The sequence below is a fragment of the Hyperoodon ampullatus genome (assembly GCF_949752795.1).
Source record: "Hyperoodon ampullatus genome assembly, chromosome: 3".
NCBI classification, from domain to species: domain Eukaryota; kingdom Metazoa; phylum Chordata; class Mammalia; order Artiodactyla; family Ziphiidae; genus Hyperoodon; species Hyperoodon ampullatus.
This window is the reverse complement of record NC_136916.1, coordinates 6,198,199-6,225,499: the sequence shown is the minus strand read 5'-3', so window position 1 is coordinate 6,225,499 and position 27,301 is coordinate 6,198,199. Positions and strand designations below refer to the sequence as shown.

Below are 27,301 nucleotides of genomic sequence, written 5' to 3'. Positions count from 1 at the left end.
CTCCTAGAGAAAGGGAAATAAAAACAAAAATAAACAAATCGGACTTAATTAAACTTAAAAGCTTTTGCAGAGCAACGGAAACAATAAGACAAAATATTTGCAAATGAAACAGAAGACAAAGGATTAACCTCCAAAATATACAAACAGCTCATGGTGCTCAATATCCAAAAAGCAAACAATACAGTTAAAAAATGGGCCGAAGACCTAAATAGACATTTCACTAAGGAAGACATACAGATGGCCAAGAGGCACATGAAAAGATGCTCAACATCACTAATCATTAGAGAAATGCAAATCAAAATTAAAATAAGGTATCACCTTACACCAGTCAGAATGGCCATTATCAAAAAATCTAGAAACAATAAATGCTGGAAAGGGTGTGGAGAAAAGGGAAGCCTCCTGCACTCTTGGTGGGAATGTAAATTGATACAGCCACTATGGAGAACAGTATGGGCGTTCCTTAAAAAACTAAAACTAGAACTACCATATGACCAAGCAATCCCACTAATGGGAATATACCCTTAGAAATCCATAATTCAAAAAGAGTCATGTACCACAATGTTCATTGCAGCTCTATTTACAATAGCCAGGACATGGAAGCAACCTAAGTGTCCATCGACAGATGAATGGATAAAGAAGATGGGGCACATATATACAATGGAATATTACTCAGCCATAAAAAGAAACGAAATTGAGTTGTTTGTAGTGAGGTGGATGGACCTAGAGTCTGTCATACGGAGTGAAGTAAGTCAGGAAGAGAAAAACAAATACCCTATGCTAACACATATATATGGAATCTAAAAAAAAAAAAAAAAGGTACTGATGAACCTAGTGGCAGGGCAGGAAGAAAGATGTAGACATAGAGAATGGACTTGAGGACATGGGGAGGGCGAAGCTTGGATGAAATGAGAGTAGCATCGACATATATACACTACCGAACGTAAGATAGTTGACTGGTGGGAAGCAGCTGCATAGCACAGGGAGATCAGTGCTTTGCGATGACCTAGAGGGGTGGGATAGGGAGGGTGGGAGGGAGGCTCAAGAGGGAGGGGATATGGGGACACGTGTATGCCTATGGCAGATTGGCTTTGTTGTGCAACAGAGACTAACACAGTATTGTGAAGTAATTATACTCCAATAAAGATCTATTTTTTAAAAACCCACAAATTTATTATCTTTTAGTTCTACAGGCGAAAGTCTCACTGTGTTGAAGCCAAGGTGTCAACATGGCTGAATTCCTTCTGAAGTCTGTAGGGATGTTACTGACTGAATTCTGTTCCCCTGAAAATTATGTTGGAGTCCCAACACCCCCATCCCCAGGTGCCTGTATTTGGAGATACTGCCTCTAAGGAGGTAACTAAGGTTAAATGAGTCACCAGGGTGCAGTCCCCGTCTGGTAGGTCTGGTGACCTTATAAGAGGAGGAAGAGGCACCAAAGAGCTTCCCTCCACACACATGCAATGGAAAGGCCATGCGAGGACAAAGTGAGAAAGCTGCCACCTACCAGCCATGAAGAGAGACCTCATCAGAAACAACCCCTGCCATCGCCTTGATCTTGGTCTTGTAGGCTCCAGAACGGTGAGAAATATTCTTTTGTTTAAGCCGCCGGCCTGTAGTATTGTTATGGCAGCCTGAGCAGACTAATACAAGCAGAGAATACATTTCCTTCCATTTTCCAGCTTCTAGAGGCTGCCTGCATTCTTGTCTCACGGCCTCTTCCGTCATTTTCAAAGCCAACAGCATAGCATCTTCGAATCTCTCTCCCTGAATCTGACAATACTCCAAGAACCCCTGTGATCCCATTGGGCCTACCCAAATAATCCAGGATAATCTATCCTTTTCAGGATCCTTAACTTAATCACATCTGCAATGTCCCTTTTTCTGCAGAAAGTAAAATATTCACATACGTAGAAGGTTAGGAGAAGGACATCTTTAAGGATTCCATGATTCTGCCTACCACTATGTGGCAATACACAAAGCCATCAACTCTGCCAGTCCGAAGTCTTCATTCTGGTACAGCTTCCTGATTAGTGAAAGCAAGAATGGCTCTGAAGCCATTTTATAGAGAAGAAAATGGAATGATTTTAAATCCAAGACCAGTTCACTTCAGGCTGAACTGGAGGCTAGGATCCAGATAAACTTCTTCAGGATATAAACTGAAAAAGGCCCAAGTGTTGCCCAGCCCTGAGAAGACTAGGTTGCATCCACAGTGGGTTCACCCATCCACAGTCTTGATGAAGCGAAAGGAGAGCTTCTTAAAAAACAGATCTTCTATATACATAGGACCTTCACTATTGAGAGTGAGGTAACTTAGTATGTCCTGCCTCTTTAGTATTTGGCTTGGGCTATAACCCAGTCAGTACAAAACCAATGTCTTTTTGTTTCCAAAAAACACTGCTTCCCAACGGTTTTTGTTTGTTTGTTTGTTTGTTTGTTTTTGCGGTACGCGGGCCTCTCACTGTTGTGGCCTCTCCCATTGCGGAGCACAGGCTCCGGACGCGCAGGCTCAGCGGCCATGGCCCACGGGCCCAGCCGCTCCGCGGCATGTGGAATCTTCTTGGACCAGGGCACGAACCCATGTCCCCTGCATCTACAGGCGGACTCTCAACCACTGTGCCACCAGGGAAGCCCTTCCCAACGGTTTTGAAGGCACATGAACCAGGGTGTCTACTACTTTGGGGGTTAAATACAATTCTTCTATAGTCTAGATAATTGTATTTCCTTTAATATTTCTCCTGAGGTCCTATATTCTAATTCAATTATATATTTTTTGTATTCTCCTTTGAGCCAGTCTATTTTTCTGCATCTCTTTTCATTATAAATTGCACAAAATAGGAACCGTAATATGCTGTCATTCTTCTACTGAAATTATTTCACTGAACGTTTTTCACTGAGAATTTTTTCTATCAGAGGGATGGACCTGTAATAATTTATCACATCCAGCCCCACTTTTTTCCAACCTACATATCTGCTTACTAGAGAGAGAGATGAACTCAATGGCCATGGGATAAAAGCGTGTAAAGTCTGAACTATGACACTGAGCCTCCTGCAACATGCCCCACCCTTCTGCATCATGGGTGAGTATGGTTAGCTTCCAAATAGCCAAAAACTATGTAACGGTTCTTAATGAATTCCATCTTTAATACAGTCTATGTATTCAGATGGAGAGTTGAGGCTCTTTGAGAGGAAACTAGTCTTGACAGATCAGACTTTAAAAATCACGTGAAGAGGACATAGAGAACAGACCTGTGGTTGCCAAAGGGAGGGGCTTGGGGGAGGGATCGAGTGGGAGGTTGGAGTTAGCAGATGTAAGCTGTTATACAGAGAATGGATAAACAACCAGGTCCCACTGTATAGCACAGGGAATTATATTCACTATCCTATGATAAACCATAATGGAAAAGAATTTTTAAAAAAGAGTGTGTATATATTATATATATAATATACATATATATATATATGATCACTTTGCTGTATAGCAGAAATTAACACAACATTGTAAATCAACTATACTTCAATTAAAGAAAGGATTAAATGATTACATATGCAAAAAAATCATGTGAAGAACTTTAAAAATGATATTTCTGACGATTCTATACTATGGAAAAACTTTCTAGCATACATTTAGAGAAAAATAACTATGCACAAAGTAAAATGGAGCCATGAGACAGTTAATAACAATTCAAAATAGATTTCTTTGATCTGTTTACCTAGATTTTCTTCATTTTAAATTTCATTTTATGTGTTTTGCTAGAGAAATTATGTTTCCAGAGATTTTTTCTCAAATACATCAATTCTGAATTTTAAAAACATTTCAGACACATTTTCTCATGTTTTCCTCATAGTTTATGTACTTGTTTGTTGTCTAACAACTTTATCGTGATATAATTCACAGACATACAGTCACTCATTTAAGAGTACAATTCAACGGTCTAAGTATATTCACAAAATTGTGCAGCCATCATCACAATTAACTTTAGAGGATTTTGCCACCCCCAGAAGAAACACCACACCATTAGCAGTCACTCCTCACTTCTCCCCAATCCCTCAAGCCCTAGGCAACCACTAACTTATTTTCTGTCTATAGATTTAATTGTTATGGACATTTAAAATAAATGCAGTCATACAATATGTGGTCTTTTATGACTCGTTTATTTCACTTAGCATAATGTTCTTCAGTGCTGTAGGACATATTAGTACTTCATCCCTTTTTATAGCTAACTAATACAGTTGACCTTTGAGCAACACAGTGTTAATCCAAGTATAACTTATAGTCAACCCTGCACATCTACGGTTCCTCTGCGTCAGTGGGTTCAACCAATCACAGATCCTGTAGTAACGTAGTATTTACTATTGAAAAATATCTGCATATAAGTGGATCCATGCAGTTCATACCCACATTTTTCAAGGGTCAACTGTATTCCATTCTATGGATATGCCATGTTTCATTTACGTATTCATCAGTAGATGGACATTTGAGTTTATTTCTACTTTTGAGCTATTATGAATAATGCTTATATGAATGTTCATGTAGAAGTTTTCAATGTGGACATAAGCTTTCATTTCTATTGGCTATATAACTTGGAGTGAAATTGCTGGGTTATAGAGTAACTTTATGTTTAACCTTTCAATGAACTGTCAGACTGTTTTCCAAAGCGTCTGCATCATTTTACATACCCATCAGTGATGTACAGAGGTTCCACTTTCTCATAAACACTTATTATTACCTTTTTGACTATAGCTATCCTGGTATCTCATTGTGGCTCTGATTTACATTTTCCTAATGGCTAATGATGTGCATTTTCCCCATGTGTTTACTGACCATATCCATTCAGATTCCTTGCCTCTTTTTAAAATGAGGTTGTCTGGTTATTGTCATGAGATTTTTTATATATTCTAGATACAAGTCCCTTATTAGATTTATAACTTACAAATATTTTCTTCCATTCCGTGGGTTGTTCTTTCAACTTTATGATGCTGTCCTTTAAAGCACAAAAGCTTTCAATTTTAACGAAGTCAAATTTATATCTTTTTCTTTTGTTCTTGTGCTTTTGGTGCCACATTGAAGAAACCATTGCCTAATCCAAGGTCATGAAGATATATGACTATTTTAATTTTTATAGTTTTAGCTATTGTACTTTAGTATCTGATCCACTTGTAATTAATTTTTGTATATGGAATGAGGTAGACCATACCAACTTCATTCTTTTACATGAAAATATCCAGTTATCCCAGCACCATTTGCTGAAAAGACTATTCTTCTTCCCATTGAATTTGTCCTGACACCCTTCTTAAAAATCAATTGATTGTAGGGACTTCCCTGGTGGCACAATGGTTAAGAACCCACCTACCAATGCAGGGGACATGGCTTTGAGCCCTGGTCCAGGAAGATCCCACATGCCGCAGAGCAACTAAGCCTGTGCGCCACAACTACTTAGCCTGAGCTCTAGAGCCCGCAAGCCACAACTACTGAGCCCATGCACCACAACCACTGAAGCCTGCGCGCCACAACTACTGAAGCCCGCGCACCTAGAGCCCATGCTCCACAACAAGAGAACCCACTGTAATGAGAAGCCCGCACACCGCAACAAAGAGTAGCCCCTGCACACAGCAATGAAGACCCAGTACAACCAAAAATAAATAAATAAATAAATAAAATTTTTAAAATTGATTGATTGTAAACGTGAGAGTTTATTTCTTGACTCAATTCCATTCCATCGATCTCTACGTCTATCCTTATGCCATAGTTAGTGTTTATTAAAAAGTATCTCTTCCACAGAAATTATATTTCATGGAAAGATTAAGTATTTTAAATTAAAATTAACACCAAAACAAAACCAGCCAGAATGTTCATCACAATCCCTACGCTACTGAGCAGTAAATGGCTTGGAAATGATAAGTGACTGTATATTGAAGGCAGTGAAACTAAGGCAAGAAACAAAGTCAGTAAATGCTACATCTAGGCTATATGATCTCAAGATAGTGAGCTATTGCCTACAGGTAAGGTATTTTTAGCTGATTATCATTGCAAATTGCTCTTAGTAAAATCAGGGCTTATAGTAACTTAAGTAAAAACATTAAAACAAATACAAAATCTAAATTCAAATACATAGGGAAGAGTAAAAATTCAAGAGCATATTGTACTCCAAGAATCAATCAAAACCACTAACATTTATTATGATCCAGCCACTTTACTTGCATTGCTACATTTAATCTTCATGAAAACCTCATGACTCAGGTAAAGGGAATTACCCAATTTATAGGAGACAACAGTGAAGGTAGGAGAAGTTAAGTAGTTTCTCAGCATTACCAAGGTAGTTAGTGGACAAGTTGGGATTTGAGCCTGGATTAGTGGAAACTCAGGAGAATTGATAACCAGCACTCTGGTTTTTCAAGCCTAGCTTTCCAAGGGTTACAACATTTTTCAACCTAGGATTGAAAGCTCCCAAACATTTAACAATGAATTCTTATTGTTATTTTAATCTAATCATCATATCACATTGTTCTTAGTCATCATAATCATTGCTTGCAGCAAATTAGCTAAGATTTCAAAAATATGAAATCTAGGTTCAATAATGATTCAAGATCTTGTAGATTGGTAGCTATCTGACAGCCCATCTAATCCAGCCCTTGGTTTTATACATGTAGGAACTGAGACTTGGGGATTGAATGACTTGTTCAAAAGCTCAGTATGCTGCTTAGTGGTGAATCCCAGCATAGATTTCAAATATTACATTTTTTCCAATGACTGCTTCCACTGTACTTAGCATGTGTTATCAACTGCTGTTTGATATAATTCTGAGTCAAATATCTTAGAATCTAAACCCTTCAAGGCTGTGCTTTCTCTTGAACTTCTTTGACCTCAGAGCAGTTACCACAGACATTGAAGTGAACACTTGCTTACTGCACCCTGGCACTGAATGACCTTCTCCAACCATCTCGGCTCCCAAGCCATTCTCTTCACCACTCAGAGAGGCAGCCTTTATCTTCTACTCTTTCTCCAAATTATCATTATTTAACCCTACCTACTTTCTGTGGCTTGTATGCTAAATAGGTCTTTGGAGCCTTCTGTTTCACTTACTTACCCCTTTGGCCAAAACACAAAAGAAACACACTATTAAAGGTGATTCACTGGGTCTTCCCTGGTGGTCCAGGGGTAAAGAATCCGCCTTTCAATGTAGGGGACCCGGGTTCGATCCCTGGTTGGAGAACTAAGATCCCACATGCCACAGGGCAACTAAGCCTGCGCCACAACTACTGAGCTTCCACGCCTCAACTAGAGAGCCCATATGCCACAAACTACAGAGCCCATGCACCCTGGTGGTCCAGCGCCACAACTGGAGAGAAGCCTGCAGGCCGCATCAAAGAGCCCACGTATCGCAACTAAGACCCGACGCAACCAAATAAATAAATAATAAAAACAAGGTGATTCACTGAGTAGCCATCATACTTCTTACATTTACAATGAGATATATATAGTCTCTACATACATGCCTTTAATTCTAAAGCTCAGAGCTAATTTTTTAAGGTTTATTTAATAAATGCTAAAATTGCTCCTTTAGCAAAATGTTTTGTCTTTTGGAGATTCTCTATTCAGTTTTTGGTAGGCAAAAAAAAAAAAAAAAAAATCTTGCTTAAGAGTCTAGGTTTTTATGCCTATTAATGATATAAATAAGTTTAGAACCTAACCTAAAGGCTATCAAGAAACACTTCACAGTATTGCTTTATCAATTCACAAAGACAGAAAAAACCCTCCAAACTCATTATTTCTACGTCTTGTAAACAACATAGTTAATAGTTAATATTTTTGTAATCATCAACTTTTCTGTGCAGCAATTATTTTAATTAAGTCACTTTTGTAGCAGAGTTAAAACACAGGTCCTAAAACTAGGTAGTAATTCACATTTTCAGTTGCCTTTTCAAACGCGCTCACTTTACAATCTTCTGCACGCCAGGTGATATCACTTTAAAGGAAGCAAGCATTTTATTAAAGTGAGATTCCTACACATGGGGAGCAACATGGAAAGCTGTGATCTGAAACGGCAGTTGGTTTACCTACCATTTGATCACAAAATTTCTATGCCATCTGTGGGAAGCCACACAGGCAAATGTGTCACCACATCTAATAATGAAAAGAAAAAACAGACAGAACGAGCTGGAGAAACAGACTGCTTTAATTACCCCCTCACAATGCTCCTTGAGAACTGGGAAGAAAATCATTGTGCACGGAAGTTATTTATATTGACACAAACAAGGTAACCAGGGCTGAAGGTTTTTTTTTTTTTAATATATCAGGGTAAATGCCCTTTTATCTCCAGCCTGTCCAGTTGAGAGCAGAAAACAGATATATGGTAAAAGTTGAGGCAGAAATCTTGTCAAAAACAGACTTGGTAGGAAAATAACTAGTATGGTTATTGTTTATAGTCCACTACTGTTATGGTGAAACCTCAAAGTTAATATGCTTTAAATTAGAATATAACCTTACTATGGTTCTACAGTGGGAACACAGGAAGAGGCTGGAGGTACACGAACAGCTCTAAGACACAGGGACTTCAATTGACCAACATCTATTGGTGAAATAGTCATTGGTGCCTGACAATTACTTTTCTTCTTTCAAGCTAGACCAGTGACCCATGTTGTAACTGTTCACAATCTCCCTAACACAGGTGTTCTCAGAAAGATATGAGTCAAAGTTCTTTGCTGTACACCTGAAACTAACACAACATTGTTAATCAACTATAATCCAATATGAAATAAAAATTTTAAAAAGATAAAACTGTAGCTCACGTAAAGAGTAAAAGGAAATTGGGAGATTGGGATTGACATATATACACTAATATGTATCAAATAGATAACTAATAAGAACATGCTGTATAAAAAATAAATTAAATTAAAAAAAAGAAAAGAAACAAAGGTAAGAAAAGAAAAAAAGAGGAATAATACGAGTTGTGTCCTGGGCAGGTAAAAAAGATGGGAAGGACCCAGTGACTCATTTGACTCTCATCCATGTAACTACAATGACATAAGACCATTATAATCACTTTTCTCCATTCACTCTGAGATTGGTACCAGCTCTATACTTTGCCAGATCAAAAAAGAACCACTCTATTTCTGCTCACTTTGTATTCAATTTTTGTTCATTTACCATTTTATTTCTGTTCATGTTTACCCCAGCTGTCTTTGTACCATGAGTAACCACCACTCCACCTGCCACTGGTCCAGTAACTTCTATAGTCATCAATGGGCAAATCTTCTCACGACCACATCTCTAACTGACATTGGGACTGTAGTGTTGAAGTGAACAGGGAAGAGGAAACAGGAGATCAAAGAGTGGCTAGTGAATGGTCTCTAGACACAGTGACAGATATGCTAAGACATCTGGCTTACAGCAAAGCTATTATAACATGGCCCCGTGTCTGTGTGTCCTGGGAATTCACTCTCATACTAACTTGTGTTGGCCTCACTCTGAAACTTTACCACTGATTCATTTGGTAACCACTTCTGAGTACCAACTATGACCTAATTCTAGCAGCACTAAGGAAACAAAGAAAAAAATTAATGAATAAACATCACAGACCATGAAAACTCACAGCCTATGTAAAGAGACTCAAACATCACCACACCATCATTTTAATTTTAAGATTACACAACAGATTCACATCTCTCTCAGATCCTTTGAGTATTTCCATTTTGACTAAAGGTCTACATGGAGCCCAGGAAGTGAAACAACTTTCTCAAAGTACCTAAACTAGCTTCAGGCTAAGTAAGACAGAGAAAGACAAATATCATACGATATCGCTTATATGTGGAATCTCAAAAACTATGATACAAATGAACTTATTTACAAAACAGAAACACTCACAGACTTAGAGGATGAACTTATGGTTACCAGGGGGAAAGGGTGAAGGGGCAAGGGATAGATTGGGACTTTAGGATTGACATGTACACACTACTATATTTAAAATAGATAACCAAAAGGACCTACTGTAGAGCACAGGGAACTCAGCTCAATATATATTCTGTAATAACCTAAATGGGAAAAGAATTTGAAAAAGAATGGATATTTGTATGGGTATAACTGAATCACTTCGCTGTACACCTGTAACTAACACATCATTGTTAATCAACTATACTCCAATATAAAACAAAAACTTTTTAAATACTAAAAGATAAAAATCACCACACAGCACTTTTTTCAGCGTTTTTCTCATTTCATACACTTTGAGTAATATGTAACATGCAAACCCGCACAAAAATGACTAAATATGAAGCATATGTAAAGATATTAAAAATGGCAAATGATATATACATGTATTTGAGTAGAAAATCTTTTCTTCTAGACTGGTACATTTTTAAAATTTTTATTATAAAGTTATAATTCTTTTTTTCCAAAATGTTTACTGAGCACCTGCCAAAGCCACTGTCTAGGCACCATAGATAGCAGCGTATACGGCAGACAAGATCCTTGTCTTCTGGAGCTTACATTCTAGTTAGGGAGATGGATAAGAAACACAAAGTTTTTGAAAAGTAAAATTGATAGTATGTAAGAAAGAGAAAACTACTAAAGAGAAACCAAACCACAAAAGAAAGATAAAGGGAGGGATGATAAGGGATGTCTTGCAATTTAAAATTGAGTGGCCAGGAAAAGCCTTACTGCAAATGTGACTTCTAAGTAAAAGCCTGAATGGTGCCATGAATTATGTAGCTATCTGGAGAAAGAGCATTAATAATATTCAAACTAAGTGCAGATGATTTTGACTTGTTTTCCATTTAACACATGCTGAAATGTTTCATTTTAAACTTCATAAGAAAAAACAATCTGTCAACATATAAAATTAATTATGACATGTTTGGTTCAAGAATTAAATATATATTAAAATGTAATATAAAACCTAACTGTATGTTTAATACTGTTTTAAAAGGCAAAAACTGTTTCCAGGATCTGATACTCAGTAATTTTGCATTTTTTGTGCTTTTAAAAAATAAATCAACAGGTTTCACTCCTATTTGCAAGTACATTTCTGTAAATAACATATTGTGAGTGGGGAGAGTCTTAATTCCCCAAAAGTAAAAAATAAAATTGGAAATAATCATCAGTATGCCTTCTTTTTTTTTTTTTTTTTTTTTTGCGGTATGCAGGCCTCTCACTGCTGTGGCCTCTCCCATTACGGAGCACAGGCTCCGGACATGCAGGCTCAGCGGCCATGGCTCACAGGCCCAGCCACTCCGTGACATGTGGGATCTTCCCGGACCGGGGCACGAACCTGTGTCCCCTGCATCGGCAGGCGGACTCTCAAGCACTGCACCACCAGGGAAGCCTGAGCCTTCTTTTTAACATTTGATTTTGAAGTATCGGTTTTATCTTGAAGTCCAGCCTAAGTCATTCGATAACATGAGTGGGATTAATGGATCTTACAAAGTTCATGTTGAAGTGAATTTGTAGACGTAGCATCATTTGTATCTTCTTATTAATTTACTGAATTTCAAAACCAGATTTCCTTGTATTGCATAGAATTTATCATGCCTGTTATAGAGTTAAACTAAATAATATATGACCTATAATAACAAAAACACACACTTCAGAGCTGTATAATGGCCACTGGCACAAGATGGGTAGTAGAGTTTGGCTGAAAAATAAAACATTCGAATTACTGACTCTGGGTCATGGTTACTGTTCTTCAATAACTGCCTTGCATGATCATCACTCCACACTTGGAAACTCTCCAACCAATCGATCTTAAAGGGAAGAAAAGGCTTTGATAATCACTTTCCTGCTTGATAGCTTAAATAATTATTTCATTGCTGAATGGACACTATTACTCTCTTGAACAGCGTGAGCCACCTGTAGTGCTTTGGGAAAACTCAAGCTGGGAAATACCACAATGCAGCCCCTTGATCACAAAGGAAGAGCTATAGCTTAAAAGGAGGACGGAGCTCAATGGAGGCAGAGAGGAAGGACCCATACTCAGGGGGAGGCCTTCCAAGAACACTTCATCTGAAAGACAAGTAGGAAACAGGCAGTGTGAGATGAAAGACCTTCCACACAAAGGTACAGAGTTTTAGGGAATGGCCAGTGATTCAACATCATGAGTCCTGATGTGAGTCAGAGGGAGAAGCAGAAGTTGAGGGAAGAAATGGCAGATCATGCAAATAAGTTTTGACTCTACCCTTAAGTGGTGGGGAGCCATAAAAGGGTTTTATAATGGAGATAAAGTATTCTGATTGGTGTATTTGGAAAAATCATTGGTGCTATGGGGAGGGTAAAGAACAGATACCAATAATACCCTGTTTTCATTGACGCCTATGTAATATGAATTACAAAGTTCAAGGAGATCCAGAAAAGCTTTGCACAAGTAATGCTGTCTTCCTTTTCTCCCACCCTCTTATAAATTCCACTTGGATGAAAACACTGTCTTCATGCATTCTGGGTTAAAAAATCACTTAACTCACCAAAATGGGATGCTAAGAGTTACCAGTCTTCAATATTTTTGTCTATTATATTATTTTTCTCCTGCACTAAAGAGAAGCAAGTGAAGTAGACAGGAGGGGCAGTTTTCAGAGGCTTGGTGGTGAGTAGCCAATCCGAGGTGAAGGATCAGTCTTTTATAATCAGGAGAGAACAAGTGGTCCAGAATTTCTGGAGGTACTAGACCTCCAGAAAAAAAAAAAGCAGGAAAATCAGGAAGGCAGGAAATTGAGGCTGGTCATGGTAAAGTGGAAAGAGTAGAAGGTATGAGAGTTTAGAACTCTGAGTTCTAGTTGTGACTACCATTGGTGTCAGGAACTATGCAGATTCTGAGACTTCACACGTGAGCTGAAAGTTAACCTGTCACAGCTGCAAGGATGCTGGCAGAAGACACGAGATTCCTGGGTCAGAGACAAAGGACGTTTTACTAACAGCAATAGCTAAAGTATCAACACTGTCTTGCCTTAGTTCTCTGACTCCCAGTTCCTGTAGGGCCACACAGAAAGGGCCAGGTGATACTTGTATATGCAGTCGGTTGAGCTGTGGGAGAGGAACCCGAAGCCTAGCAAACTCTAGTCTTTTATAATGGGTAGCAAATTGACCAATCTTTGCTCTGAAAGGAGCATCACCTCTGTCTCCTAATACAGTTCACTCTCTTTGAAATGATGGCCCAGAACAAAAAAGACTGCCTTCAAGACATGCAGAAATGCTAGAAATCCATGGAGAATTGTCTCCCAAGAGTAGCTAGCACTGTGTTCTGGGCCAGGTTATCTGTCTTTACTGTACTTGTTTCCTTATGGATAAAAGGGGGAGATCATTACCCAACTCCTAGGATAGTCTGAAATAAAATATTATTCCAAATTCAAAAAGAGCCAAAATCATGAGTACTTAACTTTTTATATGATGTTAGAGCATTTTCTGATAGTCCTGCTGGAAATATAATCTTGTTGTTACCATATAATGCATTAATAACCCACAACTGATGAAAGCACAGGTAATTCCAATCCAGTAAGATTAGAGGTTAATCTCTGAAATTAATGAGGTGTAGAAAGTTAACTAATTGTATATCTAATGTAGCAATTGTACTTATACATTCCTTTTCTGTCTTTACTAATCCCTGCTCCTAAAACATTCTTTGCCTGCTCATTTGTCTTCTTACTGGTTGCCTCATTAGGGAATTTTAAAATTTTACAGAGGCTAACAAATTTGTTTTAAAAGTCTGTAAGTTTCTTATGGGGATTAAATGAAATAATATATATAAACTGTCTGAATGTATCCAGAGCATATGAGGTGTTCCATAAATATTAGTTCTTTCCTATCATAGGAACATTCTATGATTTGAGGCTACTGAAAATAAATTATGCCAACTGGATCATTTTGTAATTAAAACTACAAAGTCATACTGTTTCCTAATAGTTTTAAAATAATGACCATTTTCACTGGTTACCATATATTTTCAGAATCAATATAATTTTGATTGTAACTACTCATGAAAAAATGGTATTTAAATGCCCCCATTAGCTAAAACACGTTTGTAGCTAGAGCATTACTTTTACTTATCTTCCTCTTCATGTGTCCTTTTCAGCTGGTTTCTCTCTCCCCCGAGTCAGTCCATCACTTTTGTTTCAGGAATGGAGAGGGAGAACATGTAAAATGAGCAGAGGGGTTCTTTTCCAGTTGTCTATTTAGAGGAAGCCTTGGTACAAAGGGCACTGAGCTTATTTCAGATGGCCCCGAAATACTTAAGTGGGCATGCCAAAAAAGTTGAAGATCAAGTTTGCTAAGTTCTTTGTTTCCTGTGTGGGATGGGCATTAGGGTGAAAGTCAGGGAAACTGTTATGGAGCCCACCACGCTCAGGGACAGTTAACCCACAGCAGAGACTTTGGGGTGGGCAGTATGAGTTGGAGGCCAAATAACAGATGTGGCAGTGACTCAACAGAGTCTTCAAACCCTATGAAGGATAAGGGGAGGCTGAGTCATCAGAGAGGGTTTTCTCAAGTCCTCAGACTCTGAAATACCATATGCCTGCACTGTGAGTTCATCCACCAAAGACTTCAATAACAGATAAACAGGTTACCTAAGATCAGAACTGGACTGCAGGGGAGCTAAGTTCACACCAGCTATCACAGCTACCCAGCCCTCCCAATTCCACAGAGCCTTGTGGTCCCTGCCTCAGACTCTTGACTGCCATCCTAGAAAAGAGCAAGGAGAACCTAAGGCCATCTGAAACACTGAATGGTTGTCCAAAGAATCAAGTTAAACCTAAAGAAACAGATACACTCGCAACAACATGGAAGGACCAAGAGATTATCATACTAAGTGAAGTCAGACAGAGAAAGACAAATAGCATATGATATCGCTTATATGTGGAACAGAAAAAAATGGTACCAATGAACTTATTTACAAAACAGAAATAGAGTCACAGATGTAGAAAACAAACTTATGGTTACCAAAGGGAAAAGGGGGGGTGGGTAGGGAAAAATTAGGAGATTGGGATTAACACATACACACGACTATATATAACATAGATAACCAATAAGGACCTACTGTATAGCACAGGGAGCTCTACTCAATATTCTGTAATACCTATATGGGAAAAGAATCTAAAAAAGAACGGATATATGCATATGTATAACTGAATCACTTTGTACACCTGAAAGTAAAACAACTATACTCCAATAAAAATTTTAAAAAATAAACAGATAAAATTATTTTGTCTTTTATATTAGACTAGGCTGCTCTGTGGGTTTTGTTTTCTCCTCTACCCAACCAGGTAGACACTTGATGAGAAAAATCAGGGTGAGTAGGGCTTCCCTGGTGGCGCAGTGGTTGAGAGTCCGCCTGCCGATGCAAGGGACACGGGTTCATGCCCCGGTCCGGGAGGATCCCACATGCCGTGGAGCGGCTGGGCCCATGAGCCACGGCCGCTGAGCCTGCGCGTCCAGAGCCTGTGCTCCACAACGGGAGAGGCCACAACAGTGAGAGGTCCGCGTACCACAAAAAAAAAAAAAAAAAAAAATCAGCGTGAGTAAACTTGTGACCCTGCCACCTACTTTTCTGAGCTGTTCAAACACTTTCCACTATTACTGTGGGCGGAAACAGTTTGAGAAGGCTCACAGCAACAGAACAGAAATCTTGAGTTTTGCTTTTTTTAGGATTTCAAACTCTAGTATTGTGTTATTTTTTAACCTAAAACATCAGCCATAGTAGCTTGAGAGTGCAAATTATAAAACGAAATTCAAACGTCTACAAGTAGCTGTACAAATTGCTCATTAAAGGTGATCACTTTTTTTAAAAATACCAGTTAAGCTTCATAGACTAAAGAATAACCCAGCTGAAGATCTACAAGTGATGTCCACAGCCTGAATACTCTGGTAAATACAGCCTTCACCTGTCAGCTCCTGGCATCAACCTCACCCAAATCAGATAAGTAAAAACTGGGTCTGACTTATGAGTGATGCAAAGCATGGCTCTTGGGGAAATGGCAAGGTTTGTAGTGATTTAGCACCTGGTCATGGGAAAACTTGATTGTAAGGTAAAATAAGCAGAAGCTCTAGGAAAGGCATAAAAATGTCATGTAAATAGGGGAGCAGTCGGGGAAGAGCTGAGATCAAATAAAATTTTCTCAGAAGGTGTGCCACTTTATTCTGATGCACCGAGAGGCAGACTGTTGTGACAGTTCAGGACACAGGTTAGAAGCTAGGCTGCTTGGTCTTGAATCCTGCTCTGCCCTTTACTGACCTTCATAAAGTCATTCAACCTGACGGTACCTGTGTTTTCTCATTTGTAAATGGTGATAATAATAGTATTGACTTCATTGGTTGTTGAGAATTAAGTGTTCAGGTGTGTCAGATTCTGAGAAGAGTGCCTAGGATGCAGCAAACACTATGTGAGTCTTAGCTGTTATTATCACTGTTGCTGGTAATATTGCAATGACGCCACCACGAGTATGAGACACAGGTGATAGGATGCAGCGTAGAATTACCACGACCCCTGCCCGCTGAGAGTTTGCAATCTAACAGCTGGAGTAGATTTGACTAAACAGCCTTTGATGTTTTCCAGTTAACAGATCAATAGGTTGTAATATGGCTATGAATTGCATTTTAAATGCAAACTGCAACATACCTTGAGAAAATTAAGAACTACTAGGTGGTTTTCAGACTGGTTTTTGAGAAGCCGTGTTTTTTTGTTTTTTTTAAATTAATTAATTTGTTTGTTTTTATTTTTGGCTGTGTTGGGTCTGTTGTTGCTGCGCATGGGCTTTCTCCACTTGAGGCAAGTGGGGGCTACTATTTGTGGCGGTGCGCAGGCCTCACATTGTCGTGGCTTCTCTTGTTGCAGAGCACAGGCTCTAGGCGCCTGGGCTTCAGTAGTTGTGGCACACGGGCTCAGTAGTTGTGGTGCATGGGCTCAGTCGTTTCTCCCCAGCATGTGGGATCCTCCCGGGCCAGGGATCGAACCCATGTTCCCTGCATTGGCAGGCGGATTCTTAACCACTGCACCACCAGGGAAGCCCAGCCCTGGGTTTTGAGTAGTGATTCTTCTCAGGGGGGAAGGGAGAGGGGTTAGAGAAAGAGGATACGGGAAGAAGACAGTGGAGCTTAGTGTACCTTTTCAAAGCTTAGCAATCAACAAAAAAGATGTTCGAGAAAACAGCTCACAAATGACATATGTAACTGTGTCCAAAGTGCTTGGAAAGTTGAGTATCTTAAACAGGTTAAGAATTTCCCTTTCACTCTTGCTGTTAACACCATTAATTAACCAACCATTTGGATCCCTAGCAAACCATTTAGATCCTAAGAAAAAGAGTAAAAAGTTCAAACTGACCCTTCTCCATATTATTACAAATTCCTGAGGGCTACTTTACTTATACTTGATCCAACAGCAATGACTCCAAAATACATCTTCTGAGAGCTAGATTGTGATATTCTATCTTTCCATAAAAATCAAGTAGTGGTAATCTCCACCTGATTCACAGAAAGAAAAAAATAAATGTACCAAACTTGTGGATAGAAAGTTCTCACTTGAGTTTTTCTTTCATAAACTTTCTTCAGTGGTTGGCGCTTATTACCACTACTGATGACAAGTGGGAACAATTAAATCAATAAATAAGTAGTAAAAGAAAGTTAACGAAAACCCTGGAAAAGGACCAGGCTCAACTTGTTATTTCACAGGCTCTCAAGCGATGATTTTACAGAGCACACATGTTCTGTTGTTCTATTTTTGTTCACGGTCCTCTCAGCAGAGCTGCATGCCTCAGTATTTCTTGGAGTCCCACACCCCTTAACTTTCAGCTCAGACATCTGAACGAGTCTGAGACCACCAAAGTATAAGCTCCTAATGCTTTAATACAATCGAACAGAGAACCTATGTTTCCACGCCCAAGAGCTCTCTTGCCAACTTCGTAGGCTATTTGAGAAGCCACAGGGTGATACACAACCATTAACATCAGCTGCGCTATTTGTGGCCTGTGGAGACGCATACACTGTGAACAGGGCTGAGAACACTGTATCCCAGAACACTGCATCCTTGGTCCCAAAACGCATAGCAGTTTGATTGGATTGCAAAACACAATGGGAGAATTTGGAAAAGCATATTGTACCTCGAATTCCATGGAGCCCGTCCCCACCTTCCCAACACCCTTTTAATTATTAGGAAAGATTTACCAAAGTCGTAGGAGTGATAAGCAGACCACAGCACCTCAAGCAAGAAGGCTTGCCTTCCGGCTCTGCCTTGTGACCTTGTGGAAATTATGAAATCATATTCAGTGAAACGCGAGAGGGAGTTGACACCGAAGTCTTTCCCCAAACGTACCATAGAGGAATTGGGGAAAGAAGAAGGAAACTACGTTTAGATGAAAAATCTCCAGCCCAAACAGCCTGTGACAACAAAACAAGGTTATACCTCCTAATTTTCAGAAATTTGCCCACCTTAAAAGGCTGCGAAGCTCTCTGGATCTTTAGCCAGGGATCGTCCTCTTGTGCACCCAGGAACCAGCCCCTCAAGGCTCTTCAGTATGGCTGTCTCTTGCTGTTGGCTTGCGAGACTGTCACCCCCACCCTGGACGGCTGCTGGCCACGAGAGACCCAGCCACACAACCAAGACCAAGTTCGAGCTTTCGCCAAGACCTTGTGATAAGCAGGGAAAAACTCGAGAGTAACTTAAGAACCAGCTAGTCAAAGAGCATGCAAACCCAAACTGCCCTTGGGTGCTATATGGATGGCGCTCATTGGTTCCAGCTGTTCTCCTGATTTTCTCTCTGTATCTTCCTAACTTCTCCTTAATTGAGAGTTATGAGGGCCTCTTAAAGGGCCAACGTATGGCTTATGTCTCAGAAGTTCCAGAAACTGAAAACCTTGAATGTAAACACCATGAAGACAAAATAAATGGGATACAATATTCAGAAAAAAGTGCATTTTGAAGTATGTTACAGAGAGAGACAGAGACAAAGAGAGAAAGAGAGAGAGAGAGAGAGGGATTGAGGATAATGAGCCTGTACCTATTCCAAAAAGTGTCCTAAACATAATATGTTTTGAACATCCGGGAAACCTGAGAGATGTCCACAGTCCTGCTCAGCCTTCTCATAAATTTCTGATCTTGAGTAGTCTTTCGAAGGTCACAGCTGTGGAAATGTAGATTCTGCAGTCTGAAGGTGCCAGGATTCTCTGCTCTGGGTCTCAAACTCAAAGCCAATTTGCATTAAGCTACAAGGTCTACGGCTTGAGCATCAGAGAACCATATGGGAATAAGGAAAGATTTCTACTGTGTTGGTTTCATCTGCAGCACTTGTGTGTTTTATAATTTTTAACTTTTTTCTTGTTCATTGTCTGCCTCACTCCCATGGGACTATAAGTTCTGTGAGGACAGAAAACACAACTCTTTTGCTTATTAATTTATGCCCAGAAATGAGGTCTAGCACATAGTTGGCACTCAAAAAAAATGTCACTAAAATGATTGACTGAAGGATCTGGGGAGTAGGAAACAGAAAGAAAAATGCATATAGCTAGTAAGTAACAGGGCAGTGAACAAAGCATCTGGTGGGCTGGCCAGCACAGGGCAGACCCCCATTCTGTGACAGGTGCTCCCCAGTAACGGGGTAACGCCAGGTGCATGGGGGAAAGAGAACTTGGGTCTGAGGAACAATTGGGAGTTAGAGAATTTTCTAGCTGAAAGGGCCAGGAGATAAGCTTAGTTATTTCGGGGTGCTCCCAAAGCCAGGTTACTACCCACTTAGAGGAGGCCCCAGTCTTCCTAACTCCTGGTTTTAAGTGCCATAGTCTCTGAAGTAATGGCTTCAAACAGAGATATGTGAATGTTAAGATAATGTCCATCGACAGAGGAATGGATAAAGAAGATGTGGTACATGTATACAATGGACTGTTACTCAGCCATAAAAAAGAATGAAATAATGCCATTTGCAGCCACATGGATGGACCTACAGATGATCATACTAAGTGAAAGAAGTCAGACAGAGAAAGACAAATATCATATGATATCGCTTATATGTGGAATCTACAACAAAAGGGTACAAATAAACTTATCTATTGATACAAAACAGAAATAGAGTTACGGATGTAGAAAATAAACTTATGGTTACCAGGGGGTAAGGGAGGAAAGGGAAAAATTGAAAGATTGGGACTGACATATACTATATAAAATAGATAGCTAATAAGGACCTACTGTATAGCACAGGGAATTCTCTTCAGTACTCTGTAGTGACCTATTTGGGAAAAAAGTCTAAAAAACAGTGGATATATGTATATTATAACAGATTCAATTTGCTGTACAGCAGAAACTAACACAACATTGTACATCAACTATACGCCAATAAAAATGATGAAAAAAATAAGAAAAAAGATGGGCTGAAGGTCCTGGCAACTGACCCACCAGCCTTTTTTTTTTTTTTTTAATTATTTTTTTTTATTAGTTTCTGCTTTATAACAAGGTGAATCAGTCATACATATACATCTGTTCCCACATCCCTTCCCTCATGCATCTCCCTCCCTCCCACCCTCCCCATCCCACCCCTCCAGGCGGTCACAAAGCACCGAGCTGATCTCCCTGTGCTCTGCGGCTGCTTCCCACTATCTATCTACCTTACGTTTGGTAGTGTATATATGTCCATGCCTCTCTTTCGCTTTGTCACAGCTTACCCTTCCCCCTCCCCATATCCTCAAGTCCATTCTCAAGTAGGTCTGTGTCTTTATTCCCGTTTTACCCCTAGGTTCCTCATGACATTCTTTTTTTTAAAATTCCATATATATGTGTTAGCATACGGTATTTGTCTTTCTCTTTCTGACTTACTTCACTCTGTATGACAGACTCTAGGTCTATCCACCTCATTACAAATAGCTCAGTTTCGTTTCTTTTTATGGCTGAGTAATATTCCATTGTATATATGTGCCACATCTTCTTTATCCATTCATCCGATGATGGACACTTAGGTTGTTTCCAGCTCCGGGCTATTGTGAATAGAGCTGCAATGAACATTTTGGTACATGTCTCTTTTTGAATTATGGTTTTCTCAGGGTATATGCCTAGTAGTGGGATTGCTGGGTCATATGGTAGTTCTATTTTTAGTTTTTTAAGGAACCTCCATACTGTTCTCCATAGTGGCTGTACCAATTCACATTCCCACCAGCAGTGCAAGAGTGTTCCCTTTTCTCCACACCCTCTCCAGCATTTATTGTTTCTAGATTTCTTGATGATGGCCATTCTGACTGGTGTGAGATGATATCTCAATGTAGTTTTGATTTGCATTTCTCTAATGATTAATGATGTTGAGCATTCTTTCACGTGTTCGTTGGCAGTCTGTATATCTTCTTTGGAGAAATGCCTATTTAAGTCTTCTGCCCATTTTTGGATTGGGTTGTTTGTTTTTTTGCTATTGAGCTGCATGAGCTGTTTATAAATTTTGGAGATTAATCCTTTGTCAGTTGCTTCATTTGCAAATATTTTCTCCCATTCTGAGGGTTGTCTTTCGGTCTTGTTTATGGTTTCCTTTGCTGTGCAAAAGCTTTGAAGTTTCATTAGGTCCCATTTGTTTATCTTTGTTTTTAGTTCCATTTCTCTAGGAGGTGGGTCCAAAAGGATCTTGCTGTGATTTATGTCATAGAGTGTTCTACCTATGTTTTCCTCTAAGAGTTTGATAGTTTCTGGCCTTACATTTAGGTCTTTAATCCATTTTGAGCTTATTTTTGTGTATGGTGTTAGGGAATGATCTAATCTCATACTTTTACATGTCCCTGTCCAGTTTTCCCAGCACCACTTATTGAAGAGGCTGTCCTTTCTCCACTGTACATTCCTGCCTCCTTTATCAAAGATAAGTTGGCCATATGTGCGTGGGTTTATCTCTGAGCTTTCTATCCTGATCCACTGATCTATCTTTCTGTTTTTATGCCAGTACCACACTGTCTTAATTAGTGTAGCTTTGTAGTATAGTCTGAAGTCAGGGAGCCTGATTCCTCCAGCTCCGTTTTTCATTCTCAAGATTGCTTTGGCTATTCGGGGTCTTTTGTTTTTCCAAACAAATTTTGAAATTTTTTGTTCTAGTTCTGTGAAAAATGCCAGTGGTGGGCCTCCCTGGTGGCGCAGTGGTTGAGAGTCCGCCTGCCGATGCAGGGGATACGGGTTCGTGCCCCGGTCTGGGAGGATCCCATATGCCGCGGAGCGGCTGGGCCCGTGAGCCATGGCTGCTGAGCCTGTGCATCCGGAGCCTGTGCTCCGCAACGGGAGAGGCCACAACAGTGAGAGGCCCGCGTACCACAAAAAAAAAAAAAAAAAAAAAAAAAAAAAAAAAAAATGCCAGTGGTAGTTTGATAGGGATTGCATTGAATCTGTAGATTGCTTTGGGTAGTAGAGTCATTTTCACAATATTGATTCTTCCAATCCAGGAGCATGGTATATCTCTCCATCTATTTGTATCCTCTTTAATTTCTTTCCTCAGTGTCTTATAATTTTCTGCATACAGGTCTTTTGTCTCCTTAGGTAGGTTTATTCCTAGATATTTTATTCTTTTTGTTGCAATGGTAAATGGGAGTGTTTTCTTGATTTCATTTTCAGATTTTTCATCATTAGTGTACAGGAATGCCAGAGGTTTCTGTGCATTAATTTTGTATCCTGCTACTTTACCAAATTCATTGATTAGCTCTAGTAGTTTTTCGGTAGCATCTTTAGGATTCTCTATGTATAGTATCATGTCATCTGCAAACAGTGACAGCTTTACTTCTTCTTTTCCAATTTGGATTCCTTTTATTTCCTTTTCTTCTCTGATTGCTGTGGCTAAAACTTCCAAAACTAGGTTGAATAAGAGTGGTGAGAGTGGGCAGCCTTGTCTTGTTCCTGATCTTAGTGGAAATGGTTTCAGTTTTTCACCATTGAGGACAATGTTGGCTGTGGGTTTGTCATATATGGCCTTTATTATGTTGAGGAAAGTTCCCTCTATGCCTACTTTCTGCAGGGTTTTTATCATAAATGGGTGTTGAATTTTGTCGAAAGCTTTCTCTGCATCTATTGAGATGATCATATGGTTTTTCTCCTTCAACTTGTTAATATGGTGTATCACATTGATTGATTTGCGTATATTGAAGAATCCTTGCATTCCTGGAATAAACCCCACTTGATCATGGTGTATGATCCTTTTAATGTGCTGTTGGATTCTGTTTGCTAGTATTTTGTTGAGGATTTTTGCATCTATGTTCATCAGTGATATTGGCCTGTAGTTTTCTTTCTTTGTGACATCCTTGCCTGGTTTTGGTATCAAGGTGATGGTGGCCTCGTAGAATGAGTTTGGGAGTGTTCCTTCCTCTGATATTGTTTGGAACAGTTTGAGAAGGATGGGTGTTAGCTCTTCTCTAAATGTTTGATAGAGTTCGCCTGTGAAGCCATCTGGTCCTGGGCTTTTGTTTGATGGAAGATTTTTAATCACAGTTTCAATTTCAGTGCTTGTGATTGGTCTATTCATATTTTCTATTTCTTCCTGAGTCAGTCTTGGTAGGTTGTGCATTTCTAAGAATTTGTCCATTTCTTCCAGGTTGTCCATTTTATTGGCATAGAGTTGCTTATAGTAATCTCTCATGATCTTTTGTATTTCTGCAGTGTCAGTTGTTACTTCTCCTTTTTCATTTCTAATTCTACTGATTTGAGTCTTCTCCCTTCTTTTCTTGATGAGTCTGGCTAATGGTTTGTCAATTTTGTTTATCTTCTCAAAGAACCAGCTTTTAGTTTGGTTGATCTTTGCTATCCTTTCCTTCATTTCTTTTTCATTTATTTCTGATCTGATCTTTATGATTTCTTTCCTTCTGCTAACTTTCCCACCAGCCTTCTTGTAGCTCCCTAAATACATACGGTGGCCTCCTGGTCCAAAGGCTCGATTTAAAGAATGAGAAGAGGCAAATTTCGCAGAGTTGACCTCTGAGCCGAACAAAGGTGAGAAATGGGGGAATGTACTGTCAGGGTGGGGTGCGATGTTGGCGGGTTGGCAGGGAGGAGGGTGGGGGAAGGTTCTGGGCTTTGGGAAAGAGCATCCACAGAGAGGGAGGGCTGAGCTATGTTGCTCCAGTGGCAGCTGGGGAGCGTGGGAGGTGTGGAAAGAGATCACAGAGGGGGAGATGCAGGAATGGCAGTGAGCAGCCTGAGTGCCCTTGATCTCCAAGTCTTGACTGCACAGCAGAGTGGGCGTTGCTGGGAGGCCCTGGGGCCCTCAGCCAGTCCCTGGTCAAGGGTTCCTGGCACCTTGGACCCTGGCCCCAGGACCCTGGGGTCCTGCGGTTACTCCTGCCTTCTCCCCAGTCCCAAGCCACTCCTCTCAGGGACCTTTCACCCCACTTCATCAGAAGAATAACTCAAGCATCTGTTCACATTATTTAATTTTTAACTGCAAAAGTTTAAAGGCTTCACACTCACTGCTGCTTCTAATCTAACAGTCGCTGCTTAACCTAAAGCCAGAAGACTCTGCAATGAGAAGCACAGAACTTCCCTTAGGTTTTAAAAAAATAAATAAAGATCTGACACAAAGTCTGGAAAATATAAGGGTGAGCAAAGAGGACCTTTCCACAGACTTTGCTTATACTTGCCCTGTGACAGAATGATCCTGTTAATCTAACCTTTAAGCTACAATTTCTACTTGCGATTCTGTGGTTATCCATAGGTTACAGATGAGCTGTTTTTGTTCACGTGGCTGTATCCTATGGCCTTTGCTCCATTTTGTAAACTGTATCAGTACAATCTCTAATAGCATCTCGGATTTATCTGGCAATCTTCTTCAGAAAAACCTCAGGATGCTTTTCACATGTGCCATTCTTTTATTCCTTTAGGACTTTCATTGAAAAGATTCTTAGAGCTGGGCATAAAATAAGAAATCCATTTTTTTCCTTCAGGAGAGCGCTATTAAGAGTTGCCTATTTCAATGAAATACTCTTCACATTTACACATCCTCTTCTTACCTTTCATGTTTGTGATTTTTCTCTCCACCCACTGTTCTAAGCTTATTTTCTAGTGGGACAGTGTCTTTTTGGGCCCCTGGATTTCACTGTCACCCCCTTGCCAGGCTCTCATTCTTTTCCTTCGCCTGAGCAACAGCCGGTGGAGATTTCATCAAGTATTCTTTGTTTTTTGTTTCTTTGTTTTTCTCCCTTACTTTCTAAAAACCAAAATGTGAAAATGTAATTCCAGAGTGAAATTCTGGACTAATTTTCAGAGCTAGGCACTGAGAATCAGCTGGTTCAACATCTGAAATGTACTAACTTATTTCAGAAAAGGGAACATTGTAACTTCAGCAGGGATGGCACATAGTTGCTTAGCGTAATCTTTAAAATCAGACTTCAAACACTTTGAGAAGTCAAATGTTGTGCTACATGGATTCTCATCTACAAATACTTAATGGGAATCCAGGCTCTGTGTAGCCAATAACCTAGTTAATAACTTAGGTTTGGGGGCTTTGCTTGCTACAAAGAGTTTATAATCTAGTCATCTACATCCAACCTCTATGGCAGTCTTAACACTTTCTTCTTAATAAGTTTACTTGCATCCATTCTTTGCATTAATTTAGCAAAAAACATTTGTTAGCGCCTACTGTATGTGATGGCAGTGTTAAAGTCTGGTAATATGGTGGTGATCAAAACCATCCAGTCTTTCTGTTTCCACATAGGGACTAATCCTCTAGTCACACTTTCAAATCTAAAACTACAAACTGAGAGAAGCATTCGAAAGGCAAAGAGACAGGGCTTGCTATCTGAGATCATGAAACAAGGGGACAAGACCTGAAATAGGAGCAGGTGGGAACCAGAGAAAGTGTCACTAAAGAATAACACTGGACTGTCATCACTATGCTGTGCATTACATCTCCAGAACTTGTTTTTTAGTTGCAAGTCTGTACCCCAATTCCCCGACCCCTTAGCTCCTGGCAATCACCTTTCTATTCTCTTTTGTAGATTCCACATGTAAGAGATATCATACAATATTTCTCTGTCTGGCTTATCTCACTAAGCATAACACCCTCAAAGTCCGTCTATTTTGTTGCAAACAGCAGGGTTTCTTCCTTTCTCATGCTGAATAATAATATTCATATATTGTGTATATATATATAAGTATATCTCACATATTTATCCATTATCCATTTACAGACATTTAGCTTGTTTCCATATCTTGGCTATTGTGAATAATGCAGCAATAAACATGGGAGTGAAGATATCTTTTTGATACCCTGTTTTCATTTCCTTTGTATATATACATACCCTGAAGTGGGACTGTGAGATCATATTGTAGTTATATTTTATTTTTATGAAGAAACTTCATACTGTTTTCCATAGTGGCTTCACCAATTTACATTCCAGCCAATGGTGCATGAGGATTCCCTTTTCTCCACATCCTCACCAACACCTGTTATTGCTTGTCTTCTTAATGATAGCCATTCTGACAGATGTGAGGTGACATCTCATTGTGGTTTCAATTTGCACTTCCTGGACGATTAGTAATGTTGAGCATTTTTGACATACTTATTGGCCATTTGTATGTCTTCTTTGCAAAAATGTCTATTCAAAATTTCTAGGAGACTAGGTCTTAAATGTTCTCACCGCAAAAAAGAAATGGTAATTATGTGACGTGATAGAAGTGTTAGCTAAAGCTATGATGGCAATCATATTACAATAAATACATGTATCAAATCAACACATTGTAAACCTTAAACTTACACCATGTTATATGTAATTATATCTGAATTTAACAAAGAAAGAATACCTCTTGACCTGAAATCTGTAGAATGGGAAGACTTTAAATAGGAGATAGTAGGGGAGGGCAGTGCAGACCTATAGAATGGCTTACACCTAAGTCCATGGTGTTAAGAGAAAGACTATGACATTTTTGAAGATAAGGCGAAAAAGCCAGTTTGTCTAGACATGGAGAACAAGATGATCAAGTCTGAAGGGCCAATCCACAGAGGCAGTGGAGAAGTTTTTTTAGTTGCTGGGGACTGGGATTCAGGTGTTTATATTGATGGTGGTAGGTTTTTTATTGGCAGGGTCAGGTTTATATTTTGGAAACAGTGGCTGCAGTGTGGAGAGGAATAGCAAGGTGGTCTAAAGTAGATGATTTGGGATCTGTTAGAAATCTATTAAAAATCTAGGAGAATGAAAAAAGTCACATAATTAGGATGGCTGAAGTTGAGATAGAAAAAAATGGATTACATTTAGAAATATGTAGGAGGTGAAATTGAGAGATTGGTAATGATTGGATTTGAGAGTAAGAGAAGGAAACGTCAAAGATGGCACTTAAGTCTTCAGCTTTCATAATTAAACAGTGGTCCCAGATTAGGGAAATGGGAATGTCCAAAATTTGTT

The 27,301-nt window shown here is 39.4% G+C and overlaps 1 pseudogene across 1 annotated transcript in view; it reads left to right on the top strand.

The window, feature by feature from the left end:
- LOC307049461 (putative small nuclear ribonucleoprotein Sm D1) overlaps window positions 1–18,602 on the top strand; it is a 47,385-nt pseudogene extending 28,783 nt beyond the window's left edge. The window contains exon 2 of the transcript in view: window positions 18,406–18,602. The product of the transcript in view is annotated as a putative small nuclear ribonucleoprotein Sm D1 (transcript). The remainder of the gene's footprint in view (window positions 1–18,405) is intronic.
- The last annotated feature ends 8,699 nt before the right edge of the window (window positions 18,603–27,301 follow it).